This window comes from Phasianus colchicus, chromosome 13 (genome assembly GCF_987193195.1).
Source record: "Phasianus colchicus chromosome 13, bPhaCol1.hap1.1, whole genome shotgun sequence".
Taxonomy (NCBI): Eukaryota; Metazoa; Chordata; class Aves; order Galliformes; family Phasianidae; genus Phasianus; species Phasianus colchicus.
The window spans coordinates 20435602-20445270 of NC_143448.1; the positions used below are offsets into that span (position 1 = coordinate 20435602).

Genomic DNA, 9669 nt, shown 5'->3' on the forward strand with positions numbered 1-9669 from the left:
AGTAATGTCACCCCAACAATGTCACTCCTTGATGTTACCCCAAGTGATACCCCAACATCACCACCCAACGTCTCTCCCTTGTCACCCCAACAACATCACCCCAACGTCATTTCCTGATTCCTCCCTCACTTCCCTCCCAGCATCACCTCAATAATGTCACCCCCCCAACAACGTCACTCCTTCATCTCATCCCCCAGAGATACTCTAACATCACCCTACAACATCACTGCACAACCTCAACCCAGTTTCACCCCAGTGTCACACCAGTGTGCCCCCACCAGTGTCACCCCAACAGTGTAACCCCAATATCACTCCCTTATGTCACCCCCCAGTGAAACTCCAACACCATCCTAGTCTTATCAGAATGTAACCTCCCAGCTTCACTCCAACAATACTACTCAAAAAAACCCCAACATCACCCCCACCAATAATTATCTCCTGTAATGCTACAACATGATGGAAAATGCAACAACAATAGCAAAAAAGTAAGTCCTAGGTTGCAATAAGTGAGGACTTGCTTAAACACGGCAGCTATAAACACAAAAACAAGGAACAAAATCTACTTAACTTTAGAAGATCTCAAGCAAGCAGGGACCTCCAGCAAAAGCTGCTCATTCCTGCTGACAACACTTAAATGAGGCCTGGGAGGGGGTGGAGCCAGGATCCACCCCTTTCATCACTCAGGTGCGTTTCGTGCACCTGAGCTCCTCTGGTTTGTCCCTTCTCAATTATTGTTTCAAGCCACACCTTAGGGTTTCCACTACATTCCCCCCAACAATATCACTCCAACATCACTCCCTGATGTCCCCCCATGATATTCCAACATCACCCCTCAGCATCACCCCCCCACATCATCCTAGCCCAATGTCACCCCAGTGTCACCCCAGTGTCACCAGCAGAGTCACCAATTTTAGAAAGTCAGGCAATTTTACCAATTGCCTTTGAGGACAGAGTTGAATCAAAATATGCGTGCCATTGTTGCTCATCCACTGATAAAACTCCCCTTGCCAGACAGGCAGATCCAATCGCCAGCTTGTTACTAGTCTTTTTTTTTTTTTTTTTTGCTTCAGGCCTTATGGGAACAGTTAGTTCACAGCCAGAAGCAGTGATTGAGCACCTGGTGAAGGGTGTAGCCAGCCCTGTGAGCACAGGTGGAAGCAATTCACCTATGGGACCGGATAGGGCTGACCTTGGCTCCACCCCCTCCCTGACCACATTTAAGGGCTGGGAACAGTAAGGGCAGCATCTCTACCTGGGGGTTGTCTCCTTGGGAGTGAATGCAGACCTTTGGAAAGTGGTGAGTGATTCATGTGTTACTGAAGTTGCTGCCATGCCTTGTTTTTACTGAAGTTGCTGCCATGCCTTGTTTTTACTGAAGTTGCTGCCATGCCTTGTTTTTACTGAAGTTGCTGCCATGCCTTGTTTTTACTGAAGTTGCTGCCATGCCTTGTTTTTACTGAAGTTGCTGCCATGCCTTGTTTTTACTGAAGTTGCTGCCATGCCTTGTTTTTACTGAAGTTGCTGCCATGCCTTGTTTTTACTGAAGTTGCTGCCATGCCTTGTTTTTACTGAAGTTGCTGCCATGCCTTGTTTTTACTGAAGTTGCTGCCATGCCTTGTTTTTACTGAAGTTGCTGCCATGCCTTGTTTTTACTGAAGTTGCTGCCATGCCTTGTTTTTACTGAAGTTGCTGCCATGCCTTGTTTTTACTGAAGTTGCTGCCATGCCTTGTTTTTACTGAAGTTGCTGCCATGCCTTGTTTTTACTGAAGTTGCTGCCATGCCTTGTTTTTACTGAAGTTGCTGCCATGCCTTGTTTTTACTGAAGTTGCTGCCATGCCTTGTTTTTACTGAAGTTGCTGCCATGCCTTGTTTTTACTGAAGTTGCTGCCATGCCTTGTTTTTACTGAAGTTGCTGCCATGCCTTGTTTTTACTGAAGTTGCTGCCATGCCTTGTTTTTACTGAAGTTGCTGCCATGCCTTGTTTTTACTGAAGTTGCTGCCATGCCTTGTTTTTACTGAAGTTGCTGCCATGCCTTGTTTTTACTGAAGTTGCTGCCATGCCTTGTTTTTACTGAAGTTGCTGCCATGCCTTGTTTTTACTGAAGTTGCTGCCATGCCTTGTTTTTACTGAAGTTGCTGCCATGCCTTGTTTTTACTGAAGTTGCTGCCATGCCTTGTTTTTACTGAAGTTGCTGCCATGCCTTGTTTTTACTGAAGTTGCTGCCATGCCTTGTTTTTACTGAAGTTGCTGCCATGCCTTGTTTTTACTGAAGTTGCTGCCATGCCTTGTTTTTACTGAAGTTGCTGCCATGCCTTGTTTTTACTGAAGTTGCTGCCATGCCTTGTTTTTACTGAAGTTGCTGCCATGCCTTGTTTTTACTGAAGTTGCTGCCATGCCTTGTTTTTACTGAAGTTGCTGCCATGCCTTGTTTTTACTGAAGTTGCTGCCATGCCTTGTTTTTACTGAAGTTGCTGCCATGCCTTGTTTTTACTGAAGTTGCTGCCATGCCTTGTTTTTACTGAAGTTGCTGCCATGCCTTGTTTTTACTGAAGTTGCTGCCATGCCTTGTTTTTACTGAAGTTGCTGCCATGCCTTGTTTTTACTGAAGTTGCTGCCATGCCTTGTTTTTACTGAAGTTGCTGCCATGCCTTGTTTTTACTGAAGTTGCTGCCATGCCTTGTTTTTACTGAAGTTGCTGCCATGCCTTGTTTTTACTGAAGTTGCTGCCATGCCTTGTTTTTACTGAAGTTGCTGCCATGCCTTGTTTTTACTGAAGTTGCTGCCATGCCTTGTTTTTACTGAAGTTGCTGCCATGCCTTGTTTTTACTGAAGTTGCTGCCATGCCTTGTTTTTACTGAAGTTGCTGCCATGCCTTGTTTTTACTGAAGTTGCTGCCATGCCTTGTTTTTACTGAAGTTGCTGCCATGCCTTGTTTTTACTGAAGTTGCTGCCATGCCTTGTTTTTACTGAAGTTGCTGCCATGCCTTGTTTTTACTGAAGTTGCTGCCATGCCTTGTTTTTACTGAAGTTGCTGCCATGCCTTGTTTTTACTGAAGTTGCTGCCATGCCTTGTTTTTACTGAAGTTGCTGCCATGCCTTGTTTTTACTGAAGTTGCTGCCATGCCTTGTTTTTACTGAAGTTGCTGCCATGCCTTGTTTTTACTGAAGTTGCTGCCATGCCTTGTTTTTACTGAAGTTGCTGCCATGCCTTGTTTTTACTGAAGTTGCTGCCATGCCTTGTTTTTACTGAAGTTGCTGCCATGCCTTGTTTTTACTGAAGTTGCTGCCATGCCTTGTTTTTACTGAAGTTGCTGCCATGCCTTGTTTTTACTGAAGTTGCTGCCATGCCTTGTTTTTACTGAAGTTGCTGCCATGCCTTGTTTTTACTGAAGTTGCTGCCATGCCTTGTTTTTACTGAAGTTGCTGCCATGCCTTGTTTTTACTGAAGTTGCTGCCATGCCTTGTTTTTACTGAAGTTGCTGCCATGCCTTGTTTTTACTGAAGTTGCTGCCATGCCTTGTTTTTACTGAAGTTGCTGCCATGCCTTGTTTTTACTGAAGTTGCTGCCATGCCTTGTTTTTACTGAAGTTGCTGCCATGCCTTGTTTTTACTGAAGTTGCTGCCATGCCTTGTTTTTACTGAAGTTGCTGCCATGCCTTGTTTTTACTGAAGTTGCTGCCATGCCTTGTTTTTACTGAAGTTGCTGCCATGCCTTGTTTTTACTGAAGTTGCTGCCATGCCTTGTTTTTACTGAAGTTGCTGCCATGCCTTGTTTTTACTGAAGTTGCTGCCATGCCTTGTTTTTACTGAAGTTGCTGCCATGCCTTGTTTTTACTGAAGTTGCTGCCATGCCTTGTTTTTACTGAAGTTGCTGCCATGCCTTGTTTTTACTGAAGTTGCTGCCATGCCTTGTTTTTACTGAAGTTGCTGCCATGCCTTGTTTTTACTGAAGTTGCTGCCATGCCTTGTTTTTACTGAAGTTGCTGCCATGCCTTGTTTTTACTGAAGTTGCTGCCATGCCTTGTTTTTACTGAAGTTGCTGCCATGCCTTGTTTTTACTGAAGTTGCTGCCATGCCTTGTTTTTACTGAAGTTGCTGCCATGCCTTGTTTTTACTGAAGTTGCTGCCATGCCTTGTTTTTACTGAAGTTGCTGCCATGCCTTGTTTTTACTGAAGTTGCTGCCATGCCTTGTTTTTACTGAAGTTGCTGCCATGCCTTGTTTTTACTGAAGTTGCTGCCATGCCTTGTTTTTACTGAAGTTGCTGCCATGCCTTGTTTTTACTGAAGTTGCTGCCATGCCTTGTTTTTACTGAAGTTGCTGCCATGCCTTGTTTTTACTGAAGTTGCTGCCATGCCTTGTTTTTACTGAAGTTGCTGCCATGCCTTGTTTTTACTGAAGTTGCTGCCATGCCTTGTTTTTACTGAAGTTGCTGCCATGCCTTGTTTTTACTGAAGTTGCTGCCATGCCTTGTTTTTACTGAAGTTGCTGCCATGCCTTGTTTTTACTGAAGTTGCTGCCATGCCTTGTTTTTACTGAAGTTGCTGCCATGCCTTGTTTTTACTGAAGTTGCTGCCATGCCTTGTTTTTACTGAAGTTGCTGCCATGCCTTGTTTTTACTGAAGTTGCTGCCATGCCTTGTTTTTACTGAAGTTGCTGCCATGCCTTGTTTTTACTGAAGTTGCTGCCATGCCTTGTTTTTACTGAAGTTGCTGCCATGCCTTGTTTTTACTGAAGTTGCTGCCATGCCTTGTTTTTACTGAAGTTGCTGCCATGCCTTGTTTTTACTGAAGTTGCTGCCATGCCTTGTTTTTACTGAAGTTGCTGCCATGCCTTGTTTTTACTGAAGTTGCTGCCATGCCTTGTTTTTACTGAAGTTGCTGCCATGCCTTGTTTTTACTGAAGTTGCTGCCATGCCTTGTTTTTACTGAAGTTGCTGCCATGCCTTGTTTTTACTGAAGTTGCTGCCATGCCTTGTTTTTACTGAAGTTGCTGCCATGCCTTGTTTTTACTGAAGTTGCTGCCATGCCTTGTTTTTACTGAAGTTGCTGCCATGCCTTGTTTTTACTGAAGTTGCTGCCATGCCTTGTTTTTACTGAAGTTGCTGCCATGCCTTGTTTTTACTGAAGTTGCTGCCATGCCTTGTTTTTACTGAAGTTGCTGCCATGCCTTGTTTTTACTGAAGTTGCTGCCATGCCTTGTTTTTACTGAAGTTGCTGCCATGCCTTGTTTTTACTGAAGTTGCTGCCATGCCTTGTTTTTACTGAAGTTGCTGCCATGCCTTGTTTTTACTGAAGTTGCTGCCATGCCTTGTTTTTACTGAAGTTGCTGCCATGCCTTGTTTTTACTGAAGTTGCTGCCATGCCTTGTTTTTACTGAAGTTGCTGCCATGCCTTGTTTTTACTGAAGTTGCTGCCATGCCTTGTTTTTACTGAAGTTGCTGCCATGCCTTGTTTTTACTGAAGTTGCTGCCATGCCTTGTTTTTACTGAAGTTGCTGCCATGCCTTGTTTTTACTGAAGTTGCTGCCATGCCTTGTTTTTACTGAAGTTGCTGCCATGCCTTGTTTTTACTGAAGTTGCTGCCATGCCTTGTTTTTACTGAAGTTGCTGCCATGCCTTGTTTTTACTGAAGTTGCTGCCATGCCTTGTTTTTACTGAAGTTGCTGCCATGCCTTGTTTTTACTGAAGTTGCTGCCATGCCTTGTTTTTACTGAAGTTGCTGCCATGCCTTGTTTTTACTGAAGTTGCTGCCATGCCTTGTTTTTACTGAAGTTGCTGCCATGCCTTGTTTTTACTGAAGTTGCTGCCATGCCTTGTTTTTACTGAAGTTGCTGCCATGCCTTGTTTTTACTGAAGTTGCTGCCATGCCTTGTTTTTACTGAAGTTGCTGCCATGCCTTGTTTTTACTGAAGTTGCTGCCATGCCTTGTTTTTACTGAAGTTGCTGCCATGCCTTGTTTTTACTGAAGTTGCTGCCATGCCTTGTTTTTACTGAAGTTGCTGCCATCTTTCCCTTTTTTTGGCATCTTGACCGCTTTCAAGGGGTGGAAACCATAAGGGCGGCATCTTTCCATGGAGACTGCTTTCTCTGTGGTGTGGGGTGATTGTTGTTGGAATAGGGTAACTGATTCTTTCTTCATTGTTGGATTGTAATCTCCCCTTCTGGGGGGTTCCTGACCACACTTAAGGTCTGGCAGCAGGATGAGCAGCTATTGTACCTGGTGAATGTTTCCTTTAGAGCATGGAGTGAACCCTTAGAACAGAGTGAGTGTTTCTTTATTTCAGGGTTGTAATCTCTCCTTTTTTTGGTAGATCTCGCCCCGACTTAAGGGCTGACAGCCTTAAACATGGTATCTGTCTTAGGCGTCTGTCTCCTTGGGAGTGTGGGGGGAGGTCTGGTCCTTGAGAAAGGGCGAGTGATTCCTTCTTATTTCAGGGCTGTGATTTTTCCCATTTTGGGGGCATCCTGACCACATTTAAGTGCTGGCACCTGTAAGGACAGCGTTTATCTCTGTAGACTGTCTCCTGTGGAGCATGGGCAAGTGTTGGTTCTTGAGAAGGGGGTAAGTGGTTTCTTTATTTCAGGGCTGTAATCTCTTTCTCTCTCTTTTTTTTTTTTTTTTTTTTCCTCTAGTATCCTGACCACATTTTAAGGGGTGGAAGCCACAAGGGCAGCATCTCTACCTGGAGACTGCTTCCTTGGCAGTGTGGGCTGAGTGTTCATCCTTGGAATGGGGTAACTTATTCTTTTTTTTATTTCAGGGCTGTGATATCCCCTTCTGGGGGTATCCTGACTACATTTAAGGCCTGGCAGCCATAGGTGCAGCATCCTGGCGGCAGCTTCCCTGGGAGAGTGGGGTGAGTATTTGGAACGGGGCATGTAATTCCTTCTTTATTTCAGGGCTGTGAGCTCCACCTTTTTGGGGGGACCCCAAACTGGATTAGAGCAGCTGTATTTGCATGTTTGTCATCACAATGCCCTTTTTTCTTCTCTAAGGGAGATGAAGGTGTTATCTTCCTTTCTCTGATATGGTGATTGAAGGACTGACACGTGTTTCTTTCTTTCATTGCTCCCTCATTTCTGGAATGCTTCAATCAGCCTCAGGATAATGCTGGTTAGCTGACTGAGCATTGCTGTTGTGGGAATGCCCAGAGCTAACATCCTTTTCCATAAAGAGGTTCTTCATTCTCCAGGTCTTTTAAGCAAATCTTTCTGAGCTTGTTATCTTCTGGTTCCATCTCTGTTCACCATTTCATGGTTCTTATAGCATGATCTCCAACCTGGGGCTCCAAACATGGTTTGTGTGCACCTCTATCATCCTATTTCATGACTGTAGTTAAGAGTGTTATCCACTGCTTCCAAGCATACAAAGTTGTTTAAAGGCATTCTGTGCACCCTTACATGTAATAAATCAGCTGATTTTTTTTTTTTTTTTTTTTTTTTTTAGCTTGATGGGGTTTAGGGATTGCTGGAGTTTGTCTCATCAGGGGTGTAAGCACTCTGAGATCTACTGAGCAGGTAACAGAGCATTCCAAGCCCCGTGTTTGTGCACTAGCTTGTATGCAGGCAGGTTTCTAATTGCTGTGGGAAGCTCACTTAGGGATCAAATGGGTTGCAGGCGGCTCACTTTTCTCTATGGGGTCTATTCTCCCAGCCTGCTGCACTACACGGCTGATGATAGAGTGAGGTGCTTTGGCCAGGACCTGAAGAACACTCCCAGAACGTAGTGGCCATCTGCTTCATCCTCACTGTGCTTAATATGGTCTGCACCACTCAAGCATAGTGATAACAGGTATTCTGTTCCTATTTTGTCTGGTTCTCTCCCATATTTCCCGTACAAATTTGTCAATGGTAATGGATCCCAAGGCATTGTTCTCAGAGCACATTGTGACTGACCACCTTGGGATCCTACAGTCCTTTCTGTTTGAACAGCAGATCTGACTTCATCTTTATAGAAGGCCAAGGATTGTCCTCGTTTGGACCACTGTACTCAGCATCACCCCAGACATCTCCATCCTAATTGTCTGGAGATCCTATTAGTTTCCTAATCTCTATGACACCCAAACCCCCATCCCTCTTCCTTCCATCCCCTGTCCCCCATTCAATAGCTCTACAGCTCTGGTTCCCAACACTGTGATGAAGTGAGGTCCCTGGTCTGCTGAATACTGGGACTGGTCCAGAGAGGCTCTGTGATACAGCTAGATCAGGTTGCCCAGAATCTGGCCCAGCCTCACCTTGGAAGGGACAAGGCATCCATTATGTGTCTGAGTAACCTGTTCCACTGTGTCACCACCCTCACAAGATTTTCTTTATATCTAACCTAAATTTTTTCTCATTCTTCCCTTTAGGTATTGAAAGGCTGTTACCAGGTCACCTCAGAGCCTTCACTTCTACAGGCTGAACAGCCCCAATTTTCTCTCTTCATAGGAAAGGCATTCCATCCCTCGGTTCATATTTGTGGCTATTCTCTGGATGTACTCCAACAGCTCTATGTCTGTGTCCTACACTGCAGCCATCCAAATCCAGACACAGCACTCCAGGTGAGGCCTCACCAGCATAGGGCAGAGGGGCAGGATCATCTCCCTTTGCCTACTGACCACGCATCTTTGGGTGGAACCCAGCATACAGTTAGCTTTCTGGGCTGGGAAGGTATATTGCTGAATGCCCACTACTCAGCCTGTTGAGGTCTCTCTGGATGGTGTCCCATCCCTCTGGTGTGTCACTGCACCCCACAGCTCGGTGTCATTAGGGTGCACTTGACCCCCACTGTCAGTGTCACTGATGAAGAGGCAATCCCAGATGTTTATACAAACTCGGCAAAGAACCGCTTGAGAGCAGCCCTGAAGAGAAGGACGTGTGGATCCCAGTGGATAAGAAGCTGGACATGAGCTAGCAGTGTGCACTTGCATCCTGGAAAGACAACTATATCCTGGGCTGCATTAAAAGAACAGCCAGCAGAGAGAGGGAGGTGATTTTTTTTTTTTTTCTTTTTTTCTTTTCCCCCTCTACTCGGCTCTCATGAGGCACCATCTGCTTAACTGCGTCCAGGCCTGGAGCCCCCAGCACAGGAAGGACTTGGAACTCTCAGAGTGGGTCCAGAGGAGGGCACTAAGATGATCAGAGGCCTGGAGCACCTCTCCTATGAGGAAAGGTTGAGGGAACTGGGCTTGTTTAGACTGGAGAAGAGAAGGCTCTGGAGAGACCTCATTGTGGCCTTCCAGTACTTGAGGGAGTGGATAAACAGGAGGGGAAACAGCTGTTTATGAGGGTGGATCAGGATAGGACAAGGGGGAGTAGTTTTAAACTAAGACAGGAGAGGTTTAGGTTGGATATTAGGAGGAAGTTTTTCACTCAGGGTGGTGATGCACTGGAACATGTGCCTTGGAGTCACTTCCAGGAGGATCTGCTCTGCGATCATTCACAGCACAGAGGTGAGACTGACATGTTGATAGTTCCCAGGGTCATCCTTTTTATCCATAATAACAGGTGTGGTGTTGCCTTTTTTCTACTCACCAGGGATTTCACCTGACTGCCACAACTTCTCAAATACCGTTGAGAATGGCTTGTTGACTGCATCAGCGAATACCGTCGTGACTCTGGGATGCATTTCATTGGGACCCATAGACTCCTGGATGTTCAGGTTCCTCAGGTGATCCCAAACCCTATC

At 45.3% G+C, this 9669-nt stretch overlaps 1 long non-coding RNA gene across 5 annotated transcripts; it reads left to right on the forward strand.

Annotated features, from left to right (window-relative positions):
* Window positions 1–1103: 1103 nt before the first annotated feature.
* LOC149916212 (uncharacterized) lies at window positions 1104–8944 on the forward strand. 5 transcript variants are annotated; one of them, XR_016470786.1, is made up of 6 exons: window positions 1104–1297; window positions 6438–6564; window positions 6764–6859; window positions 7450–7520; window positions 7657–7794; window positions 8430–8944. It is a non-coding gene; the product is annotated as an uncharacterized LOC149916212 (long non-coding RNA). The 5 variants fall into 5 exon arrangements; XR_016470789.1 differs by lacking the exon at window positions 1104–1297 and adding an exon at window positions 5928–6265 and having other exon boundaries at window positions 8351–8944; XR_016470785.1 differs by lacking the exon at window positions 1104–1297 and adding an exon at window positions 5928–6265.
* Window positions 8945–9669: the final 725 nt, after the last annotated feature.